Source organism: Hemiscyllium ocellatum, chromosome 18 (assembly GCF_020745735.1).
Source record: "Hemiscyllium ocellatum isolate sHemOce1 chromosome 18, sHemOce1.pat.X.cur, whole genome shotgun sequence".
Lineage (NCBI taxonomy): Eukaryota > Metazoa > Chordata > Chondrichthyes > Orectolobiformes > Hemiscylliidae > Hemiscyllium > Hemiscyllium ocellatum.
Window position 1 is genome coordinate 36,348,330 of NC_083418.1, and position 25,875 is coordinate 36,374,204.

The 25,875-nt window shown below is 40.2% G+C and overlaps 1 protein-coding gene across 2 annotated transcripts in view; it reads right to left on the reverse strand.

The window, feature by feature from the left end:
* Positions 1-25,875, reverse strand: part of lsp1a (lymphocyte specific protein 1 a) — a 328,974-nt gene that overhangs the window by 302,366 nt on the left and 733 nt on the right. The window lies entirely within an intron of this gene.

Sequence of the window (25,875 nt, forward strand, 5' to 3'; positions counted from 1 at the left end):
TGCACGAAGCTCATGAAAGTTGACATTTTCTAAGCAATTTGCTCAGGGATGTTATCACAAACCTCTGGAGCAGATAGAACTTGAACCCAGGTCTCCTAGATCAGAGAAAGGGACACTACAACTGGATTGTAAGGGTAGTGCCTTAGGCCTAACCATCTTCAGCTGCTTCATCAATGACCTTCCCTCCATCACAAAGTCAAAAATGGGCATGATTGGTGATGATTGCATCAGGTTCACAACATTTGCAACTCCTCTGATACTGAATCAATTTCTGTGCCTGACAGTGTTGTTGATGTACGTACACAAATGAACTGCAGCATTTCAGAAAGACAACTCATCATCATCTCAACAGTAAGCAAGGATGGACAATTAATGCTGGCCCAGTCAACAAGACTCACATTCCATTAATAATTTTTTTAAAATTACCTTTTTAAATGGCTTACAGAAGTGTTTTTGCTTTTCTTTCTTCATGTTGCTCAACCTCCATAATTATTCACAAGACAAACATGGATGGACATGCTCTTCATTGGGGAAGAACACCCCTCCTTGCATTCACCCCATTTTTCACTCACTTTTCTAGGTTAGACATGAAGTATGAATAACAGTCTCTGCTATGATTTATGTGTTTGATGTGTTTTATATGTCCGATTTAACTCATACCACTACAATGATGTTTATTTAAGGTATTTTAAGGTAACTTGAGTATTCACAGAATCTTTATATAAATGGTAGCTGCTCAGAGTACACAGCTGTTCCAGAACCTATGCATGGCACCAGTTTCTAAAGCTTTCCAGCTCCACCCACAGGCTTAACCACTCAGTATATTAAAAATAGATCAGCAAACAGGCTAAGAAAATCAAACAAATCTAAATTATCTCATTATCCTTTAAATAAATACATTACCTTAAGTTAAATTATTGTCAACAAACATCTATTATTTTCTTAGAGTTTCCTCTAACTACAAAAATAATAAACCTACTTCCAACTTAACACTTCACTTATTACATTCTGAACAAGGAAGCCCATGAGTGTCCTTTCGACTCACTACCAACTAAGGCCCTTAATGGTCAATTAATGGATTAATTAATGGCTCCAATTTGTCAGCTCCCTGATCCTCTGCTTACCCAATGGCCAGGAAATATGGTGAGTTTCCCCATCTTGGAAAAAACCATGATGACCTGCCTATCCGATTTGGGTCTGATCTGTGGGCTACTTGAGGCATGAATTGCGTCAGCAAATTCTGGCTACCTATATCACCAATGTTGAGGCCTGTGATTTACCAAGAAATATGCCTACCAGCTGTTCAAGAGCTGATTGGCAGAAGACTGGATGAGCTTTCCTGACAGTGGGTGTAATGGGTTAGTAATGCTACCTAATGTGCTCACACCATGTTTCAACAAACAAAAAGAGAAATTCTATCCTTTGAGATACAACGATTTCTTCACACAATGATTAGATCTACAAATTGGAGATGGTCACTGCATATAAACTTGATGAAGTGGTAATGTCACTCATAGGAGAAGGAAGTTTATTCTCATTCAGTCCTCAAAAGATCCTGGCCTGCTTGCTATCAAGCATCTCAAGTTTCACTTTATGGTATCATCCACCAAATAAACATTTTTACCAAGTACCTAGCTGTTGCGTTTTGGAATTGGTAAAGGTGACCAGGTTCATGATCATAATTTTGCCATTTAATCAATTTCAATCACCAACTTTAAATCAATAATAGTTCTCTTGCACCTATTTGTTTTCCAAAGTATCCTTTTACTTTATTCTTGTTGCTTTTTAATCTCATCTGTCTTTGCCATTCCTGATTAAGGGCTTTTGCCTGAAACGTTGATTTTCCTGCTCCTTAGATGCTGCCTGACCTGCATCACTCTAATTTAGACTAAGCTATCCAGTTGTTTTGCAACACTTTTACTACTGATGAGCAGAGGGGAAACAAGTCCAAATGTGAAATATATATTAATACAGCCAACAATTTTGTTGTCTACAATGCTGACAGCTTAAAAAGGGATTAAACAAACACATTGCTTTGCCAAATGCTTCTTCACATTGTTCACTCTGATGATGTAAAACAAATATATTTTGATTTAGAAGGTAAAGAACTGATACTGAGATGTGTTGAGACCAAGAATACTCCTTTGCCAAAGACTTTTGTGGTGTAATATAAGCTGCTTGAGAGCTGAACATAACCCATCATGCTGAACTGGATGAATGTTTAAGTGCTGATTCCCTTGGCCCCTTTCAGACTCTTGTAACTTCACACTACACTTGGCCTGGGATCTATCGAGGCCCCCTAAGTTTCAACAGCAGCCCAGACTAAGATAGGGTCATGTAAAAAATGCTTTCCTTGACAATAAGCCAAACAGAGGGCAGGTTTCAGACATAGAAGCAATACTATAAGCTAGGAATGTTTGGGAGAAGAGAATGATGCAGAAGACATGACAAAGGAATGAAATCTATGGAAACAAAAATATTTAAGTTCTGTAAAGAATATTCGAGGAATTAGTTTGGATACTATGATCTTTATAGTCATGCCTTAAGTTTTATAGAATAGGTATTTTCCCAAAGCTATATTTAGGTTGGTTATGCTTTTGTAAAATGTTTTCAGTTTTTTTCATTATAGTGTTGGATGAGTATCAATTGTGAAAAACATTCTGGCAAGACAATACACAGTGGCAAGATAAGATCAGACACTCCAAACAAGAATAAATTGCATATAAAGAAGCCAAAATATTTAAGGAGCAGGACTTTCAAAGTCCTTCACAGTCAACGAAGTACTTTCAAAGTGTGATCAATCCTGTTGACTAATAATGTGACTGATGGTTCATTAGTCTGCTTTAGGTGTTGTCTGAAGGGTGGACTTGGGATCTTTCAATCTACCTTAGCGTACTGAGATTAAATGGCTAAATTAAAAACTACTAAGTGTAGCAATCCTCACTTTCTGAAAGCCCTGATTTTAATTTTGCATGTGAAGCAGATGAGATAGAGGAACACTCAACATGAGGCCAATGCCATATTTATTTCCAGAAGGTATTTTATATTGAAGACAATGAACACCCAGGGGCAGGAGTGGGAATTGGAGTATTACCTGATTGCTTTTCCCAGCTATGCAAGTCAGCATGGAACAGAGAGTTGGGCAGAAACCCAAAGCTTCTTGTTATACCACAAAGCCTAATCCTGTGTTTCGGAATCTGAATTCAGTCGTTTAGTGAATGGACATTGGAGGTGTATGAGGTAAAGCTTAAAATCGTTGGTACAAGGGAAACTTTAAATTGTACAGTAATATTGGCTGTGAGGTGAGAATTTGAAAAGTAATTTTGTGCTTGATCAGGAATCACAGCAAGAGCACAGATACTTTAGAGACAAATTAAAGTAGCAGGGCCAGGTCAGAAACTGGTATTTTGGATTGGAGAGGCATCATTAACTCAATAAGGAGAAGCAGAAAAACATTGGGAAAATTGAAGACATTAGGAGTTCTGAAGACTTCATTAAAAGTAAAAAAAAATACCTTCATTAAACTTACATAAAGTGGGGAAATTCTTCACTCAAGTCATGAAACAATTTTTCCACTAAAACACTGGAAAAACCTTTGGTATAGCAGCAAAGTGCGAAAGAACTAATGTTGCTGCGAAATAATAATCAGTAGTAGAGATAACATATATAAGCATGTTTGGAAGCCATGCCATCAGAAATAATATACCCAGGAAGATTTCAGAGATAGGCCCAAACAATGGAAAGTTGGACATCTTGGAAAAAAACATTTATTCGAGTTACAGAATTATTTTTAAACAGGATACCAAATCAGAAGCTGAACAAATAAATGCACATCTGCTTACATTTGGGAGCACTATAATTTGCTAAAGAGTTAAAAGATTAAACAGATATTTTAAGAGATATTAAAACCCTTTGACAATTATTTCAAACTCAATTAACAAAGTTTAACAGTTTTTTTTAGCATCCAAAGGAATCCAGAGATGTTTTCATTACTGGTCTTGAAAGACAGGCAGACGGATATGACTATGGTGAGATAAATTCTGAATGCATGGACATCTAAACTAGTATAGGCATTTCTGATGATTTTTTGTCAGATTTATTACACTTCAAAGAAAACAGCACTCTCAAGAAAAGCAAATTAGATGAGTAAAGTGTAGGTCTGGAAGTAACACAAATCATTCTTAAGAGGCAAATTGAAATTTGGCATTGGAAACTAAAAGAGTATTTAAAATTCTTAAGGCAGAGAAGCATAAAAGCATGTGTAGGCAAATAACATCAGATCATAAAAGGCAGGACTAACATCAGATCATAAATATGCTGAAGCAGGACATAGATACAGAAAAGCAAAAGACTGAAGAATGAACCACACAAAGGTAAATGAAGTAGGACAATCTTCAGTAGAAGACAAATCAAAGTTTTCCTTGGGAAACTCAATGACCTAGAATGTTGGGAGATTGATGTTTAGACTAATGTGTATCTCAAGAATTTTGAGTTAGACACTGGAACGAATGTTACAATATTGCTAGATTGAGAGGTTTGGTTGAGAAAGTACAGTTTATAGCCAACGTAAATACTACTGCATGGTCTAAGATACATTGTATTTAATGCGAAAGCTATGCTACAGGAGATATCAAATACTAAAAAAGCTTTTCACTTCACAATCAAGAATACTTACTTAATTATAAACGCATGTAATAACCTCAATATTATTATAAAGATAAAAGATAAACTTCAAAGTCAAAGAAAAGTCAGACAAGAAAGCATTGGTAGAAGATTTTTTTAGGGTTCTGGAAACTCAAGGTGGAACCTAAACAAACAAACAATATCTGTTAAGATTAGTTCTGTTGGAATTAGAAACTTGATTCATGTTATCAATAAAATGTCAAGCTGTGACTATACTGGTTTTAATGGAAATGTTTTCAATTGCTATCAATACTGAAGAAAGTTCAAATTCCAAAACCCAGAAAGGTTTGCAATAGAAAACAAGAAAAGGAAACAGCCAATGAACAACATAATTGAGATAACTGAAGCATGTGTATCTGAACTGAGTCAGATTGCAACCCAGCACAGTGAAGAGTTATTTCTGACAAATTAATGTCTGACACTAAAGGCAGAACTGACTGAAAAGGGATAGATTTAAGTTGAGTAACTGACCTCCTTATCCTCCATGGGAGAATCCCAATAACATTAGAGATCTCATAAACAGATTAAATCCTCAGCTGATGGTTGAAAACATAATAAGTTGGCTTCACTAGTAGATAATTTACTGAAGGCAAACAGGTAAGTCCCAATTAATGAAAAGTTGAAGTAAAAATCTATCTACTTTAGCACAGATCCACGGTTACATTGAAAACAAAACTCCACTAACATAGATTGAGTCTATGACGTATACAATTTCATGGAAGTTACCATAAAGAAGAGGCAGGCAATGACCATTGATTCAGAGTACTGTGAAAAAACGTTGCCTGTTGTGGCAGGACAACGGTTCCAGTGAAAGAGAACTAGGGGATTAAGTTTCCTCAGGTCAAAGAGAACTATGGGTATCAGATCATTAGGAAGACAGTCTAAGCCAACTACCTGTTGTTATTGTAATGAGGTTAACCAGGTGGACCTCATAGAATATGAGTTCCCTGATTGAGGCTGTAAAACTGGTCCAATCTGGGAGCCCTGGCTAACAGATGAAAAGAGGAGTGTCAGACATCCTGTTCACACTGAGAGCTTGCTCTAAGGAAGCTGGACCAATGTCAAAGACTTTCCACGCATAAATAAAGGGGAACTTGGTGACAGGATATCGGCCTCTAATTGTTATTTGAGTGGTAATGACAGAAAAGCACGGTCCTGAAGACACTCACTTGCAGTTGTCTTTGAGCTGGGGGTAAGCATTTCAAGGATCATGCTGTTTTTTGGGAAACCTGACTCGTTTGACCCTATTGAAAACTGGATCCAGTATGTGGAAAGAATATGGTGTTTTTCAGGGCCAATGACATTGGGACAGATGAAAAGCAACAAGTAATTCTCCTGATAGATTGTGGACCTGCAGCTTTTTCAGTTATTAGGAGCCTAGCTTTCCTTGAGGCACCAGATACTAAAACCTTTCAAGAGTTGAAGGGCTTAATTCGGGAATATCGTGTCCCAACCTTCTCTAATTCTGAGATGTTGTCATTTATATTCAACAATTTGAGAACCAGGAGAATCCATAACAGGATTTTTGATGAGGTTAAGATGACTGACAGAGGCATGTGACTTTGATTTAACCCTTAATGAGAAACTGTGAGACTGTTTGACATGTGAGATTAATAATGTAAATGTAAAAGCGCCTATTAGCTGAAGCCAGCTGGACTTCAAACAGGCATGACAACTGGCTTTATCTTTGGAAAATGCAGCAAGTTGAGTATATGAGTAGCAGGGTATTCCAATAGAAGTGAATACCCTTACTAGGTTGACTGGGTTTGGGGAACACCACATGAGTGAAGTCAATTGCATAGCCTCACGCAGGACATATCCTGAACAGCCCACAGCAAACACTTTCAGGGAGAATAGTGAATTTGTAAAATCAACAACTTGTGGGAGTTGGTGATGTGGTAAATGTAATTATATAAACATAAAAATGTAAAACCACCGTGTAATGAGAAAAATAGCTGAGGAGGAGATGGTGTTTATGGATCTGAAAGGGCCTGAAAGAATTAACACTGACTGAGTGCCATAAACACACTGTACCTGTTACAAAGATTAGAGGAAGACTAACTTAGGATCTTGAAGGACCAGATCTCAGATCAGTTCTTCCTAACTGCCTCTGTAATAATGTGTATCTATATCTTTTATCATGTAAGCAGTGGCACAAGTACAGAAAGTGATATCTTATTTATTACATAGACTCCCCTAGTTCAACAACAAGACAGCTATTCTCTCTCTTGAAGTCTCCTTGGCAACTTTGGAGACTAATAATGCATACCCTCTGAAAATAGATGCTCCTGCCTTTTTCCCATTTGTAAATAATTTATACCTTTTTTTCCCAGGAAGCAACATACACTTTCTTCTAATCTTTAACATCAGTGTTATACAATTCTGTGGTCAGACAAAGTTCAAACAGGTCACATGGCACCCTTTATTTCACTCTGAAATAAAGAGACAGTCTCAAAACATAACAATGTAAATCCTCTTTTCTATAATGCCCAATGTTGCTGATCACCAGCTCAACAAATGCAACAAAATGCATCAGACATCAGATAACACTGGGGGTGAAATCACACCATTGAACGGTAACATTTTGATACTTGTGCTGGCTGCCACACCTCCCTGCTTGAGCTCTGCAAAATCTCAATCGTCAAAATCACAGGCTGAAAATTCTGCAGTCTCAATTCTTAATCAGGGAACAAAATGAAATAAAGTCTTACCTTCTCCCATGTTTTCATCCATTTTCAGAATGTGCATGTAACTTAGAAGGTTTGCCCATCCCATTTACCTTGAAAATAGTGAAAAGTTTTTTTTTCCTTGAACGGACATTAGTCATTTCACGGAACAGATTGCTTTGCTAATCGACCTTTAAGACAGCAACTAAGAGTTAACCAAATGGTATAGCATGTATTAGCCAGAAACAATAAGAGCAGGAGGTTTCCTTCACTAGAGGACTTGTGATTACCATTTTGCTTAATATTAATTAAAAAAAACAGCTGATCACGTTTACAGAGACAGCTGAAGGTCACTCAGGATATTCACCTTCCAGCTCTCAGGGGTAAAAAGATATATTTCTGACTAAATGTCCAAACCTAACAGCAGAGATTATTGTGCATCATCATGAATTGGTTGATGAGTAGAGGATGGTTAGTCAAAAATGCTTACTTTTAGAAATGTTTGAAGTTTTAGTTTTAAAAATGCAATTTTGCAAAATGAAATTCAAAAAGACAGCTCAATAGTCAATGGTCCAAGAGAGGCAGATCCGTACTAAGTCCTCATGCCACATTGAAAGCCTGTTAATACAGGTGCACAACAGTATTTCATCAACACTGTTACATTACGATATGGAGATCCCAGGCTGGTAGCAGACTGCCCCTGCTCATCACACCCCTCCCAAACATCAGTCATATACCTTTTTACCACACTCCTGTAGCAACAGCTTCTTTCTCTCCAAGTACTACCAGGTTGAGAAAAAGATGCCACTCTTCATAACAGAATCCTATACATTGCTTTTGATTTTCTCCTTTCCCTGAACATGACATGTGAGGGATTATCAATCACCCATTATCTATTTTCTGCGAACTTCATCTCATCCAAAAACCTACTGCCTATGATCTCATTCACACCAGGTTCCATTTGCCAATCACCTCTGTGCTCATTGATTTACTTTGGCTCCTGACTATGCCAGGCCTCAAATTAAAACAAAATCATTGCCTTCTAATCTTTCCCTTACCCATCTCCTTAATGCTATAATGTCTTTCCACTCTGCAATCATTGGAGATGTCTCTGCTGCTTCAACTGTAGCTTCTCACCATAATCTTTTTGATTTTCTACTCCTTGTTCCTTTCAGACAAGCCTTCAAACCTACCTTTATCACCAAACCTTCAGAGCATCCATTCTGATCTCTTATGTGTTAAAGTTTGTTTGATGATTCTGTGAAGCCCCTTGGAATGTTGTTGTAAAGAAAACGTTTGCATGGGTGGATACAGCCAATCTATTTTCTGATGCAGAGAATCAAAGATAAAGTGACATAATCTTGTGACCCACACCATTCAGAAAGAAATTAGAAATTCTCTGCCATAAAGACTGAGGATGCTGGGGGGAACAAAAATTGGGCTTCCAAAGACAAGATTGCATTTTCTTGTTAAATAAGAATATGAACATACGACTTAAGTTCCTTGTATCATGCAATAAATAGTTTGCCTTAAATAAAAACAGAGAATGCCAGAGAAACTCAACAGGTCTGCAGCATGTGTGAAGAGAAAAACAATGTTAAAGTTTTGAGTCTGATTTGACTGTTCTTCAGAATGGGTTCACATTTACTGCCACTGCCCAGCACGTGCAATTTTGTCCTCAAATACAATCAACAACATTAACTTCAGATGTATCAGCAGTCAGGAAACATCGGAATCATTTTTGGCAGATTAACTATTTGAATGCTAAATGGCAGCTGTTAATCAAAGGGTTAGAAAGAGTCACATTTCAGTCAGACTGCTAAATATTTGATAAATGACACATCAACAGGTGGCAAAGTCATATTAGCATTGGAAGTGGATTAAGATGAACAGAAGGAAGGTGCTCTAATTACAAAATCTTTTGCTACTTCTTTCCTACTCTCAAGATAAAGTGAATAGAACTGCCAACAATGCCTCAAATAGTATGTGCACTTGGTATATCTAAATGGTAATAGCCTGGAGTTGTTTGGACTGTGATTATTCTAAGTTCAAGTCTGGGCAGTGCAAATAGCCCTGAATCCCTGGCAGAAATCAAAAGGTCAGAGTGAAATTGTGAGAAAGCTTTAATCCAATCTTGAAAGTCATCTCAGGCAGTGTTCTGCCAAAAAATTAGAGCCTTGAGTAGACATTCCTCAGTGTCTGTAATTAAATTTCAAACCATTTGTTGCTCACTGTGAACTTCACTGACATGCAGCTAGAGAATTTTCCAGTCGAATGTTAACAACATCAGCTTACATTTATGTAGCCCTCTCAAATATTTTAAAGCTACTTGAGGCTTCATTGGAGAGTAAGCAGACAAAAACTCACTAAATCACAGTAGACTGCATTAGGGCATGGAACTGTGGGATGTCTTAAGGGGCAGGCAGAGAAGCAGAGAGGTTTAGGAAGTAGACAGTTGAAGGGAGAACTGGCCAAAAATTATTGAAGGAAACAAATGGAAGCCTGGACCTTACTTTTACATGGCTGACCACCGATTGTCAATCAGAATCTCCTACTACCCTACTGGTCTGGCTTTGAACTACCAATATCACACCAGTGCTGGTGGTTAGAAAACAGGCTGAAATAGATCAGTTTGGGAAACAAACATAAACATCAGTTCACTGCTCAGCTTGCATCTTGTTGCAACCTTAGGCTAATGCAAATAGGTGATTTGCATTATACGGATAAAACCCCAGTTTCTTGTTGACAGCCTATATCAGTATAAAGGACAGTTTCCAGCATTTCCGGAGATAATTTTTTGTTAATGATTTCTAGCAAAACTCAATATCATCACTTTAAAAAGAAAATCTGTTTATTTTGATTTCAACACCTTGAGTATCGTTAAATGATAGAACAGATCAGACGCCATTTAAAGTACTGAGGTCTTTCATCGATGATGATGTATCCAGCATTAACAGTTGTTTTTTTCTGGTGGCCTGATGCATAATTCACGTGTCAATGGGACATAATGCTACGACGGCGGGTGCCAATGTTACAAAACCCCTTGCGTGATAAAGAAGTGTGGGAAGTGTTTCTGGCTTTATTCTGAGATTGGAGTTTACAGTCATGTTTCCCAGGGCTGTTGTTGAGACCACTATCTTTATTCCCTTTTGGAGGGTGTTTGTCAAAGGCTTCCTGGGCCTGGTAATAAGGCCTGTGCCCTTCTAATTTCCTTGACTAAAGCTGTTTTGTCATGTGTTGCAGCAGATATGTGATATAGTTTTAAAGGGAAATGCCCACGGTGTTATCACTATGTCCTGCCATGTGACCTAATGGTCACATTCTCCATCTTCCTGAGTCCTCTTGCAGTATGACATGCTGAGGGAAGCAAATACATTCTAATTGCTTAAACGCTAGCTAGAAAATGTCTGTCATCGCAGTGTACATATGTTAATGCCAGTTGCTATTAGAGATGTTCATTGAATTCTTCAGTACTTTGTAACTCATCTCATTCATACACTATAGGAGCTAAATTTCACATCACAAGAGTTGAAGATCATCAGCTATTATATCAATATTAATTCAAAGGCTTCCACTACCATATCTATGAATGTGGGAGCCATCGTTCTTCCTTGGTGCTACAGCAGTTGAGCTCCTGTTTAAGTCACAGGCACCACAGCCAGTCAGCAGCAGCTTCTACCTGATGTGTGAAGTTGGTCCTTTAAAAGGAAGTACAGGCTGTCCTGATGTTAGCTGGAGCAAGTGCGAGCAGCACCATGTATGAAAATGGATTGGTCATGGACTGATCACGAATCAACTCAGACTCAAACAGGAGCTCATTAATTTTTAGACATCTCTCTTTCAACTTATTGCCTTGATTTGAGTGAATTTCCAAACGCTGTACAGAATCCTTTCTATTTCTGGACCTGTTGTAGTTCTCTTTTGCTGAATCTGCTGCAAGTTTCTATGAGACTTTTGTCCGGATTGATATGTTCCAAGTTCTGGTTCCAATGAGGTTCAGTAGAATATATAATTTCAGAAAACTGTTGCAAAAAAAATTGCAGAGTTTAAAATTTGCAGTCACTCCAAATAAAAGCCCAGTATCCACAGCAACCGCACAACATAAGCAATCTGGATCCAATTTTAAATTGTAAACCTTTCCCATCCTCTTTTATTGAATTTGGCTGCCAGATCAAAGTGAGAGTGCTTTATGTCTGTTTGCTGTTCTCTTCATCAGATGTTTAGGACAGACAAAGTGCATGTTTAGATCCACAATAATTTCAGATTTAATCCAGTACACAAGGACAAGAACAATGTACTGACCCCAAGTACATCCTGCCAGCGGAGCTGCTGCTGTAGTGGTACAGACTTCATCTGTGCTAAAACCTTAGGAATCCTTTTTCTCCACCTTGAATCTTTCAATAGATCTCTTCAACATCATTGTCCTCCTCTTCAACATCATTGCCCAACATCAGATTAGATCACCGATCAGGCCCTCACACTAGGCAAAATCTCCCATCTTTCTGAGCACAGATTAAACACTTACATGATCGCAATACAAAGGGTCCATGGAGGACACTCAGGGCCACAGCTAGGGTTATAAGACCATAAGACCATAAGACATAGGAGTGGAAGTAAGGCCATTCGGCCCATCGAGTCCACTCCACCATTCAATCATGGCTGATGGGCATTTCAACTCTACTTACCAGCATTCACCCCGTAGCCCTTAATTCCTCGTGACATCAAGAATCTATCAATCTCTGCCTTGAAGACATTTAGCGTCCCGGCCTCCACTGCACTCTGCGACAATGAATTCCACAGGCCCACTACTCTCTGGCTGAAGAAATGTCTCCGCATTTCTGTTCTGAATTGACCCCCTCTAATTCTAAGGCTGTGTCCACGGGTCCTAGTCTCCTCGCCTAACGGAAACAATTTCCTAGCATCCACACTATTATCTTGTAAATTTCTATTAAATCTCCCCTTAATCTTCTAAACTCCAATGAATACAATCCCAGGATCCTCAGCCGTTCCTCGTATGTTAGACCAACCATTCCAGGGATCATCCGTGTAAATGTCCGCTGGACACGTTCCAGTGCCAGTATGTCCTTCCTGAGGTGTGGGGACCAAAACTGGACACAGTACTCAAAATGGGGCCTAACCAGAGCTTTATAAAGTCTCACTATAGCAGGGATTCTCTGGTCCATGCTCCCAATGAGCACAGTTCCTTATTCATGAAATCATGGAATTGCCCTCATAATTGCTGGCATCATTTGTGACACAGCGCAACTTGTGGGTGGCACGGTGGCACAGTGGTTAGCACTGCTGCCTCACAGCGTCAGAGACCCGGGTTCAATTCCCAATTCAGGCGACTGACTGCGTGGAGTTTGCACGTTCTCCCCATGTCTGCGTGGATTTCTTCCGGGTGCTCTGGTTTCCTCCCACAGTCCAAAGATGTGCAGGTCAGGTGAATTGGCCATGCTGAATTGTCCTGTAATATTAGGTGCATTAGTCAGAAGGAAATGGGTCTGGGTGAGTTACGCTTTGGAGGGTCGGTGTGGACTTGTTGGGCCGAAGGGCCTGTTTCCACACTGTGAGTAATCTAATCTAATCTAATCTAACTAATAGGCAGGAGGTGAGGTAGACTGGATAAGGAATAAGGAGAAAGTGAGCACTGCAGATGCTGGAGATCAGAGTCAAGAGGGTGGAGCAGGTCAGGCCTCCTCCAAGGAGCAGGAGAATCAACGTTTTGGGCAAAACCCCTTCATCAGCTGACCAGCTGTGCTTTTCCAGCACCACGCTCTCGACCCTGGATAAGGAGTGAGTCTGAACCACTGCCTCTGAACTTCCAGCAGTGTTGGCGGGTTGAGGGTAGGTGAGGGTGGATTGGGGGAGGTGATGCTGTTGAGATGGGGGGGGGGGGGGGTTGCTGAGGGCACTACGTTGCAAAACCAACGTAGTGTACAAAATCCCATGCAAGGACTGCATAAAACACTACATAGGACAAACAGGAAGACAGCTAACAACCCGCATCCACGAACACCAACTAGCCACGAAACGACATGACCAGCTATCCTTAGTAGTCACACACACAGACGACAAACAACATGAATTCGACTGGGACAACACTACTATTATAGCGCAAGCCAAACAGAGAACAGCTAGGGAATTCCTAGAGGCATGGCACTCATCTACTGATTCTATCAACAAACACATCAACCTGGACCCAATATACCGGCCACTGCAACGGACAGCAACTGACAACCGGAAGCGGCAGAGACAAGCCACTATAAATGCCAAAGGAAACATGACAGAAGCGCTTCACAGGAGGCTCCCAAGCACTGAGGATGTCACCTAGAAAGGGGACAAACCGTTTGCAACAAAAACTCCCAGCTCAGCAAACAGAACCACAACAACGAGCACCCGAGCTACAAATCTTCTCCCAAACTTAGTATAGGTGTCTTCACAGACTGATCCAGCTACCACAGGCTCTATTACATTTGGAGCAGAAGGTGGTTGGGGGAACATTGCAGCATTGGTTTGGCAACATGCTCCTTTCGCTGTTTTCTCCTGGCTTCCACTTTTTCCCAACAGCAAGTCTCAAGGTGCTGGATGCTTCCTGGGATGGAAGACAAGTGTTTGACGAGTGATTTCCGGGCGTCTCAGGGAATGTCACACATCATCAGTGAGGCCTTGAGGATATCACTGAAGTATTTCCCCTGCCCACCTGGGCCTCACCTGCCGTTGCACAGCTGGGAGTACAGCACCTGCTTGGGAACTCTCATGTCAGTCATGTAGACATTGTGCTCAGCCCATTATAGCTGATCAAGAGAGGTCAGTGCCTCGATGCTGGGGATATTAGTCTGGTCAAGAATGCTGGTATTGGAGTGTCTTTCTTCCAAGCAGATTCACAGAACCTTGTGCAGGTCAGCATTGATGGTACCGTTCCAGTGCATTGAGATATCTATTATAGACAGTCCACATCTCTTTTTTATAAACTCCCCCCAATTGAAGCCCAGTGATTTTATAACCTCCCCACCCCAGTGATCTAATAGGTTTGACACACCCTCTATAACATATTGTTCCCCTGAATACTTCAAAAAAATTATGGAAATTATGAAAATTGAAGAGAGATGGAATCTTCTCTCACCCATTACAGGACAATGCCAGGAATTCCCAACACATTAGATTGGTCACCTCCACAGAGTCCACAAAGTCAAGTGTTTTTGACATGGATTATGTTACTAAACAGGCCAATTCTTAACCCAATGATCATAAGACACATGGAGCAAGATGTCTCACAAAATAATGGGCAGAATTTGTTTCCCTTCTCTCCCTTCTATTGCTTTGCTTTGTCTCATTATTAAGATGCTATGACTCAAAGCTTGATGCAGATTAATGGATAAGTTGTAGCCATTTTGGGAGCGAGCTCTTCTCAGTTATTAATGTCGCTTTGAAGCATTTTCTTTGCTCTTCCTTGGAACTCTGGGTCATTTGCATGTTGAGAAAACAGAATCTGGGTGGGAGAGATGCATTTGGCCATGGGGGGGCAGAATGCTCATTCCATCGAAATTAATTTTAACTGAACAGCTCTAGCTTTGGCTTCAAGACAACCTGTAACATTTGCTCAATGGCCTCCCCATTGAATGCAAAGAATGTGAGGCAGGCATTACAGGCAGATCTTTTTTCTAGTACTCGACTGCTGATAGATATTCCTGCTCTCATTGCAATACAGGAGTGTTGTGACAACAACTGCTCTGCACTTTCGTTGAATTGCTGAGATCTGTTGTTGAAAACTTGTGCCACAGTTTGTAGAAGGCTGAACTAGCACAGTTGATATGGTACAAAACTAACAGATCTGGGGCTGCTGGAAATCAGAAGTAAAAACAGAAATTGCTGGAAAAAGCTCAGCAGGTCTGGCAGCATCTATGGAGAGAAATCAGAGTTAACATTTCAGGTCCAGTGACCCTTCTTCAGCAATTCATCATTCTGTTTGTGATAGCTGATCTGGTCTTGGATGTGAACATCAATGGTAGTCTTTTGAGTGAGGTGACTGTCAAAATATGAGAAGTGCTTGACACATTACACAGAATTCATTCTTTAACATATGTGAAGGTGGAATTGTTGGTTGGTCAACTATGGGTTAATATATGAATTTGGTTTTGGCAATATTCAAAAACAGTCAAAGTTTCTTGTATGTAGACTTAAAAGGATAGAGAAGGGCTTGCAAATCTGGTACCCAGAGGTAGCAGTGCTGCAGTCATCCAAGAACTATAAACCAAGTATGTCTACAAAGTGTTCAGTTTTGACCTAGCACAGAGGATGTTGCCATTAAAAAGAGAGTTTTTCATCGAGGCAGTATTTAATATGCACACCGGAGGGCAATTGAGTTTAGGCAAAGCGAATAGCCACTGGTAAGCAGATTATAAGTAATATGGAGGGCATCATAAATTTTTTTTGGCTTAGTCTGGGTTTTGAACCACAGGGCCCTAAAACAAGGGTTTCCCACACAAGACAGTTATGGTCATATCATTGTGAAGCACTTTCAGGACTGTCAAGAGGTTCCTTGGACAACCAAATCCTTGAAGTACAACCCATCGAGCCATGTGATTTACTGAATCAAATATTTTGGTCAGGTTGATGGAAATAGCTTTTGTGTTATTAACATTGAATTTGTCTGGCAACAAAGAGAATGTTAGAAGTTGCTCTGGATGATCAAAAGTCAAAATGAGGGTGAGTTATATAGAGTCAAGAGTATGGTGTTGGAAAAGCACAGCAGGTCAGGCAGCATCTGAGAAGCAGTAGAATTGATGTTTCGGGCATCAGGAATTCCTGCTCCTCAGATGCTGCCTGATCTGCTATGTTTTTCCAACACCTTACTCCCAACTCTGAGCTCCAGCATCTGCAGTCCTCACTTTCTCCTGCCTGCCCTGCTGTGCTTTTCCAGCACCACACTCTTGGCCCCACTTTCCTGATGAAGGGCTTATGTCTGAAACATCGATTCTCCCGCTCTTCGGATGCCGCCTGACCTGCTGTGTTTTTCCAGCACCGCACTCTTGACTCCAATCTCCAGCATCAGCAGTCCTCATGTTCTCCTGAGTTTTATAGAGGGCATACAGTTCATCCTTCCCAATGGGAATCTCTGTCTTGAGTACTCTGGCTGTTCTGACAATAATATCTGAGGGGGGGGGGGGGGGGGGGGGGGTGGGGGGTGGGGAAGCACGTGGGACACAGGTCACATGCCAAATCACAACCATCATTTTATTTTATTTGCCCCTTGATTGGAAATATCTTGGCCACAGCAAGGTAGGGGTCAGAAATATCATAAAAATCATTCCATCTCGCTAGGCAGGTTTCCTCAGCCACAGGGATTACATTATTCTGGATAATGCATTTGCGAATTTTTCTTACAATGAACAGTAGGAAATTACCTAAATAGTTTTCACATGATTTACTGTCTTACTTGACAGCATTGAGGTGGAAGGGGAGGTCATGCTGGGAAGTTTATTTTTCTTTTAAATTAATATGATGAGTGCATGGATTCTTGATGTGAGCAAAAGTCCACCATCTTTGACAATTTCATTTGGAATACCATTAGAACTGCACGCTTTAGTGTTTTTCATCTGTTGATTGCTAAGTGCAGCTCTTCCATTGATCGTGGTTCACCTATGGGTTCTACCCACAAATTCAGCAACTTTATTCCTTTTTCATTGCGTGATTTGGTGCATTACTGTGAGTTTGTATTCAAGGCAAGTAGGTCCAGGAGAAGGCAAACTCAAGACCTGTCATCAGAATTCGACTTCAAAGTAATACTATTATGTATTAATATCAAATATTCCAATATATGGCAATCATAGATACTCCTGGTTCTAACTTATACTTACATGGGTAAAGATTAATCTATCTTCTTTGAGCGTTCATATCTATGTACTCACTCAATATTTCTCGTTTATTGTAGTGAGGTGTGATGTTTTACTGTTCTAGTCTAATGTAGTGGTTTTCAGTCTCTAACTGCATATACTGTGCTGTTTATACTCAGTGATGTGTAGATCATTATTTCATTAAAAGGTTGTTTTAGCGTCCTGAAGCTCTTATAAAACAATTCCTGTCATTCTTCATTAACCGATACTGTCATGTTGCAAAGTGACATTGTGTAGATGTCAGTAGCTGACAGAGTCAGATTTGACTATAATGTTCCCTAGCGAAATTAGAAGGACTGCTGATACTACGTAAGGACAAGTATAAAAGCTTTTTTGTTTAGAAGTGACTTGCAAGAGTTAATATTAGTGTCTGTATAACACATAGTTTCCCAGTGAGAATAAGTGCGTTCACTCTTTTATTATTTTTCCATGTTAATTTTCAGGCTTCACTCTTTAAAGAGTGAAGTGAACAGTATGGGGAATTAGTGCACTGGAAATACATTGCCATTCCTTCAGTGTCACCAGATCAAAATCTTGGAATTCCCTTCCAAGTGGCATTGTGGGTCTACCTACAGAACATGGACTGCAGCATCTTACGAATGCCGCTCACCTTCACCATTTCAAAGTTCCCTAAGGACAGGCAATAAATGCTGACCCATCCAGCGATGCCCATATCTCACCAGTAATTTTTTTAAAAAGTCCTTGTTAGAAAAATGAAATGTACCCTAAAGCAATCCAACATACCCGTAACCATGGAGAGAAATCAGAGTTAACATTTCGGGTTGAGTGTTCATCCCCCAGATCTTGACTTGAAATGTTAACTGTAATATCTCTCCACAATTACTGCCAAACCTGCTGGGCTTTTCCAGCAATTTCTGAAGATTCAAAGTTAGAAATTCATGGAGAAACTCAACGGGTCTGACAGCATCATTGGAGAGAAAGCAGAGTTAACCTTTTAGGTTTTGTGACCCTTCTTTTGACCTGCTGAGTTTTCCCAGCAATTTTTGTTTTTATTTCTGATTTCTAGTATCCACAGTATTTTGTTTCTTTTCTCCACAGAAGGTAGTTAGTTAATAGATATACCTTTGACCATGCTCTTCATCCTACTCTCTCTCCACACAATGTTCCTGATATATTGCTTGTGCTTCCTCTTCCTGCCATGCCTCAAGTGATCTGTACCTATAGTCTCCATTACTAAAACAGACTTTCTACTGATAAGGGCCTTAACTCTCTCTGGTTTCCTTGGCAATGTCAAATACCAGATCTTACTGAATCACAATTTCTCTAATGACACAATACTTCTATTCACACCGTAGCAATGAGTCAAACTCAAAATTTGAAAGTATCATAGAAATTACTGTAAACAGCTTTAGTGGGGACCCCTCATTCAGCTGAATGTTTAGGAGATGACATCAGCCTGGCCTAAATAACAGATCAGGTGCCAAATCATTATTAGAGACTACCTGATGTCACAATCTACCCACTGGGCATCTTTTTGGGCAAACAGCACATGTAGACTTGTGCTTTTACAAGCCTAGCATACAATCCAGGCCACAACAGCAATGGTTCTACTGCTCTTTTTCAGGTTCCTTGCCTTGGTAGTACCAACATCTCCAGCACTGTATGGTCAAATTGTGTCATCAAAATTAAAACGAAAACTAATGATGAAAATATTGAAAATGTATCTCCTTCAAAGGTTGTTGGTCAGAGAAGATCAAATATCCTATTTAGGAATATGGTGACAATTTTTTTTTGTACAAAGACCCCCTTCAACCTCAAAGCAGCTTAATAGCGATTGTAAATTAAAGCTTGAGGAAAGATTTTCTTGGTTTCCTGCACAGCCCATTGGAAAACTCACGTGCCCCTGTGAAGACGGTTTACAATAACTCTGTGCTGCATATGGCAGTCATTTGCAAACAAATATTGATGTGTTGTTGGCAACATTGATATGGTCACTATGGAGTGGAGAGACTTAAATACAGGCTTATCCAAATGTTACCTCCGAAAAGGCAAAATGCAGAAGTTTCACAATAAAAGCATATTTCGATTTATCAACATCTATTTTATTTAATCATAGAGAATCATCTGCTGTTATTTCATATGACCACAAGACATACTAATGGGAGAATTAGGCCATTCAGCTCATCAAATCTGCTCTGTCATTCAATAGGCTCTGAGGTGATCTGATCATCCTCCATTCCGATTTCCTGTCTTTCCCACATACCTCTTAATTCTTTTATCAATTAGAAATTTGTCTATTTCAACCTTATATATACTTAATGACACAGTCTCAATAGCCCTCTGCATAAAATAATTCCACAGATTCACCACCTTCAGAGAAGAAATCCCTCCTCATCCCTCTTAAATGTGTGAACTGTTATTCAGAGATGATGCCCTCTGGTCCAAGACTCTCACACTAGGGACAGCAACCTTTTGACGTCTATTCTGTTAATTCCCCTGGGAATCTTATTGAAACATTTAAGGTTGTCCTTTCATTCTTCTCAATTTTAAACAGGTAAGGCCCAACCTATTCAATTTCTACTAGTAAGACAGATAATCTCTCCATATTTAATATCAGCCTCATGAACCTTCTCTGGATTGATTTTAACAGCAATATATATTTCCTTAGATAAGGTGACGAAAACTGTTCCACAGTATTTTACCTACGGTCTGACCAGTACCCTTTATGGTTTTAGTAAAACTGTCAGTTGTCACTATTTTCAGGTTTGGCATTTGTAATCTGTCAAATCCCTGAATTTGTAGAGGACATGGATGGCCTTAAGGCATATAATTATGTTATGGGAAACTGTTCAACTGCAATGTTAAGTATTGCAGTGTGCCGTCTGTCGATTTCTGATTGTATACTAGTACATAAATATCTTCATTAGTTCCCTCTATGTTTCAATTTCAATAAATTACCGATCAGTTCAGGTTATAGGATACAATGGTATGGTAAATCTATCATGATTGAACACAAATATCTACAGCAGAAAAAATGCTGAAGGCTCCATTGTAATCAAGGCTGGAACTGAAAGAAGTGCCAACAAGGAAGAGTCATGTGATGGTCACAGGAACATTATGAAGTTTGCCATAACTGAAGTGTTGGACACAGACGTAGTATAAAGAGATTTTGAGTGACTGTTGCCCAAAACTAACATTTCTGACTGGACATTGCATCAATCTCTTCAACAAATGATTTCTCTGCTGAGGCAACTGTATGATCAGGAATAGAGTTGACTAATATTATCACATTACCTAGTAGATACAGACTCTTACTAATATTTTTCTCTGTTGTCATTACACTTTTTTTTCCCATTTTATGAAAGGAAGGAGATCCTTAGAAGCAACAACAATTTCATAAAATCCTTTTAAATGATAGCGAGCAGATTTTTTAAATAGTTTATAAATGGTAGCATGCTTTGAAAGGTTTACATCATGAGAAAATAAAAAAAGAACATGATGAGATCTCCAATTAGACAGCAAAATGTGGGAATTAAAATAGTCTGTTCAAGACCTTTTTTAAAAAGTGGATTATATTTATTTCATTGGTGATTCCTCGCAGACGAAGATGACACTCTTCCACTCTCAGGGTAAGTCTGTAGGTGAATGTGCAGTCCAATCCAGCTTCCACAGACTCTGCCATAGTTGGGGCAAAAGGTGGTCGTGGGAAGGGCTGGGTGGGGCATTGGTGTGGCAGCTGTTTTCACCAGTCTTCTGCTTTCTCCTGATGGCAAGTCTTGAGGTGCTCGACATCTTCCCGGAAGTTCCTCCTCCACTTTGATGGTATTGGGCTGATGACTCCCAGATGTCTGTGGAAATGGCACATTTCACCAGTGAGGTCTTGAAGGTTACCCTGAAGGACAACTTCTAGCCACCTGGGGCTGACCTGCCATTTCAGAGCTGGGTGTAGAGCACCTGCTTGGATAAGCTCATGTTGGTCATGTGATTTGTTTAATTTATTTATCATTTATCATTTATCTTATCTATTTAGGGCAGTTCTGATTTAAAGAATAATTTACAGCAATTTTTGAATGAAACTGCGCCAAGTTATAAGAAACTGCTCTCATAATGTTAATCCAAACAAACAATTGATACGTACACCTTTGCCTTGACAAACAGAACTGGTCTTCACACTTAACAATTTCTCCTTTGAATCCTCCCACTTCCTCCAGACCAAAGGGGTAGCCATGGGCACCGGCATGGGCCCCAGCTATGCCTGTCTCTTTGTCGGCTTCGTGTTACAGTCCATTTTCTGTAGTTACAGTGGCATCACTCCTCACCTCTTCCTCAGCTACATTGATGACTGCATCATGCCACCTCGTGCTCCCGCGAGGAGCTTGAGCTGTTCATCAACTTCACCAACACATGCCACCTCGACCTTAAATTCACCTGGACCATCTCTGACACCTCCCTCCCCTTCCTGGACCTCTCCATCTCCATCAACGACGATTGACTTGACACTGACATTTTTTACAAACGCAATGACTCCCACAGCTACCTGGATTATACCTCTTCCCACCCACCTCCTGCAAAACTGCTATCCTGTATTCCCAATTCCTCCGCCTCTGCCGTATCTGCTCCCAGGAAGATCAGTTCTACCACAGAACACACCAGATGGCCTCCTTCTTTAAAGTCCATAATTTCCCCTCCCACGTGAAGATGCCCTCCAACGCATCTCATCCACATCCCACATCTCTGCCCTCAAACCCCATCCCTTCAAACTTAACAAGGACAGAACCCCCCTGGTCCTCACCTTCCACCCCTACCAACCTTTGCATAAACCGCATCATCCGCCGACATTTCTGCTACCTCCAAATGGACCACTACCAGGGAAATATTTCCCTCCCCACCCCTTTCCACTTTCTGCAAAGACCGTTTCCTCTGTGACTACCTGGTCAGGTCCACACTCCCCAACAACCCACCCTCACCTCCTGGCACCTTCCCCTGCCACTGCCGGAATTATAAAACCTGCCCCCACACCTCCCACCTCACCTCCGTCCAAGGACCCCAAGGAGTCTTCCACATCCATCAAAGTTTCACCTGCACATCCACCAATGTCATTTACTGTATCTGTTGATCCTGATGTGGTCTCCTCTACATTGGGGAGACTGGACGCTTTCTCACAGAGCACTTTAGGGAATATCTCTGGGACACCCACACCAATCAACCCCACCGCTCCGTGGCCCAACATTTCAACTCCCCCTCCTACTCTGCCGAGGACATGCAGGTCCTGGGCCTCCTTCACCGCTGCTCCCTCACCACCAGACGCCTGGAGACAGAATGCCTCATCTTCCACCTCGGAACACTTCAACCTCAGGGCATCAATATAGGCTTCACCAGTTTCCTCGTTTCCCCTCCCCCCACCTTACCCTAATTCTAATCTTCCAGTTCAGCACCATCCTCATGACTTGTCCTACCTGCCAATCTTCCTTCCCACCTATCTGTTCCACCCTCCTCTCTGACCTATCACCTTCATCCCCACCCCCATCCACCCATTGTACTCTTTGCTACCTTACCCCACCCTCTTCTCTGACCTATCACCATCATCCCTATCCCCACCCCATTCACCTATTGTACTCTTTGCTACCTTCTCCCCACCCCCACCCCTCTCCCAGTTATCTCTCCACCCTGGAGGCTCCCTGTCTTCAGTCCTGATGAAGGGCTTTTGCCCGAAACGTCAATTCTCCTGCTCCTCGGATGCTGCCTGACCTGCTGTGCTTTTCCAGGACCACTCTAATCTTGACTCTAATTTCCAGCATCTCCAATCCTCACTTTTGCCTAACTTGATGAATTTCAGCAATTGATAGAAACCTGCTTTTCTCATTTCCAGAGTCTTCATTGCTTTAAGCGTCAATTAAGTAGATTGTATTGCAATAGCTTACAACATTTTAAATTTTCACATGATGTTGATAATACTGACAGAGGTACTGACATTTGTCTTATTTACAGATTTGAATGAAGGGATTTTACAGCCTCAATCTGGGTGTGGTTTGAATATTACAATGAAGCCTAACCCATCTTTTGCAGTGAAAAGTGTTCAGTTGGATATTTAGACAACTGAGGTCTGTCTAGTTTAGAATGACTAAGATGAAAGTTATTTCTTAATTTCTGTTTCTGGACTTGAACTATTCAAATGCTTTTATCTCCGGTGAAAGGCGAGCACAAACATAGTAGAATATCTGTAATTGGTATGATCACAATCTGACCAATATTCTTGCATTTGTTTTAAAATTTAGTAGCTTTGACTAGTATGTACAAATAAATGGTTCAAGGCTAGAAGGGAAAAACACTAAAACATTCTGTCTACCTTCCAACCTGATGAGTCAAAGCATCCAAACAAAATTGGAGAATCAATAAACTGTTAATGTGAATGCATGTATTGTCAACACTGGAATAAACAGAAGGAGAAACTGCCTTTCTATCGTGGGCACTAATGCATAACATTTACAATAATGTTGAAATATAAACTGGGACTGCCATAGTGTTAAGGGTTTAGTTGGAGAGGAATTTATTAACTTATACAAGAAAATTTTCTGATTCAGTATGTAGCTGTGCCTACTACAGAATTTGCAAAACTTGACCTACTCTTGGGAAATGAGGCAGGGCAGGTGCTTGAGGTATCAATGGGGGAGCACTTTGGGGTCAGCGACCATAATTCTATTAGTTTTAAAATGGTGATGGAAAAGGATAGACCAGATCTAACAGTTGAAGTTCTAAATTGGAGGAAGGCCAATTTTGACGGCATTAAGCAAGAACTTTCAAAAGCTGTTTGGGGGCAGATGTTCGCAGGTAAAGGGATGGTTGAAAAATGTGAAGCCTTCAGAAATGAGATAATGAGAGTCCAGAGATAGTATATTCCTGTTAGGATGAAAGGTAAGACTGATAGGTGTAGGGAATTCTGGGTGACTAGAGAAATTGAGGTTTTGGTTAAGAAAAAGAAGGAAGCATATATCCGGTATGGACAGCAGAGAGCAATTGAATCCTTAGAGCATTGATTGAGGTCCACAAAATCATGAGAGGTATAGACAGGGTGGATAGCAAGAAGCATTTTTCCAGAGTGGGAGATTCATTTACTAGGGGTCGCGAATTCAAGGTAAGAGGGGAAAAATTTAAGGGAGATATGTGTGGCAAGTTTTTTTATGCAGAGGATGGTGGGTGTCTGGAACGTGTTGCCAGTGGAGGCGGGTATGATAGCATTATTCAAATAGGATAAATAAACAAGGTCTGTTCCCTGGGATGGGAGAGTCCAGAACTAGAGGGCACAGATTTAGGGTGAGCGGGGAAAGGTTTAAAAGGGACTTAAGGGACAACCTTTTTCACGCAGTGTGTGGTGTGTGTATGGAATGAACTGCCAGAGGAAGTGATGGAGGCTGGTATAATTACAGCATTTAAAAGGCATTGAGATGGGTATATGAATAGGAATGGTTAAAAGGGATATGGGCCAACTGCTGGCAAATGGGACTAGATTAGGTTAGGATATCTGGTAGGCATGGATGAGTTGGACCGAAGGGTCTGTTTCCATGCTATGTATCTCTAGGAGTCTATGACACTATGACAATTAGATCTCTGTAAATGAAAATAACCAATCATTAAAGTGAAAATCTGTTCATGCAAATATAGACAGGTTGATAAAATGTTGTAGATGATATTTAAGATAGTGAAGAGTGAATTATTCCATTTTGATCAGAAGAATATGGAGGAGTACAATTCTGAAGGAAATGCAGGAGCAATGGGACCAGGGAATATATCTGCACAAATTATCGATGGAAATATTAAGAAAGTGGGTATCGAGGCATACAGGATTCCTAGCATTATAAATAGAGGCATGGAAAACAAATTCAATGGCATTATGATGAAATATTGGAAGACAGTGGTTCAACTTCAATTGGATTCTGAGCACCAGACTTTCGGAAGACTGAAAGGATCAAAGGAGGTTCAGAAAGCATTTATAAGAGTTTTAGGCATGATTTGCTTTAATTATTTGGACAGATTGGAAAGCCTGGGACAATGCTCTCTTAGAAAATATTAAAAAGAGTGTTTATCAAGTTGTTAAAAATCATAGCAGGTACAGAAAGAGTGGATAGCTAGAGACTAATATGCAGAGGACACCAAATTAAGGAGATTGACAAGAAACCAAAACCACATGTAGAAAAATGTATAGATTGATTAGGATCTGGAATGCACTGCATGAGAATTTGGTAGCTTTCAAAAGGGAACTGAGCAGCTAGCTGAAAAGAACATATCTGCAGGGCAATAGGATGAAAGGCTGATTACCATTTGATCCTTGTCCCAGCGACTTTGACAAAGATCAAAAATGAATCAAATCGGCATTTACCTGGGACAAGATGATGAATTGATACTGTTACATTCCAACACAAAATATACTGTTCGTCACCACAAACACCCTTAAAATTCTGTAGCTTATCACCTCGGAGGAGGCAATGATGCTAAGTAAATGAGTCAATCAACATAAGCAGACATCACAAACATCTGTGATAAGAAAACTCCACACCCTGAGAAGAAACTAAGCTAATAATTTCAGTAATCTACAGAATACAGATCAAGATGTTAGACCTTCATGGTGGAATTATAAAACACAAGCATCAATAAGAGTTCTCAATTTAAAGGAA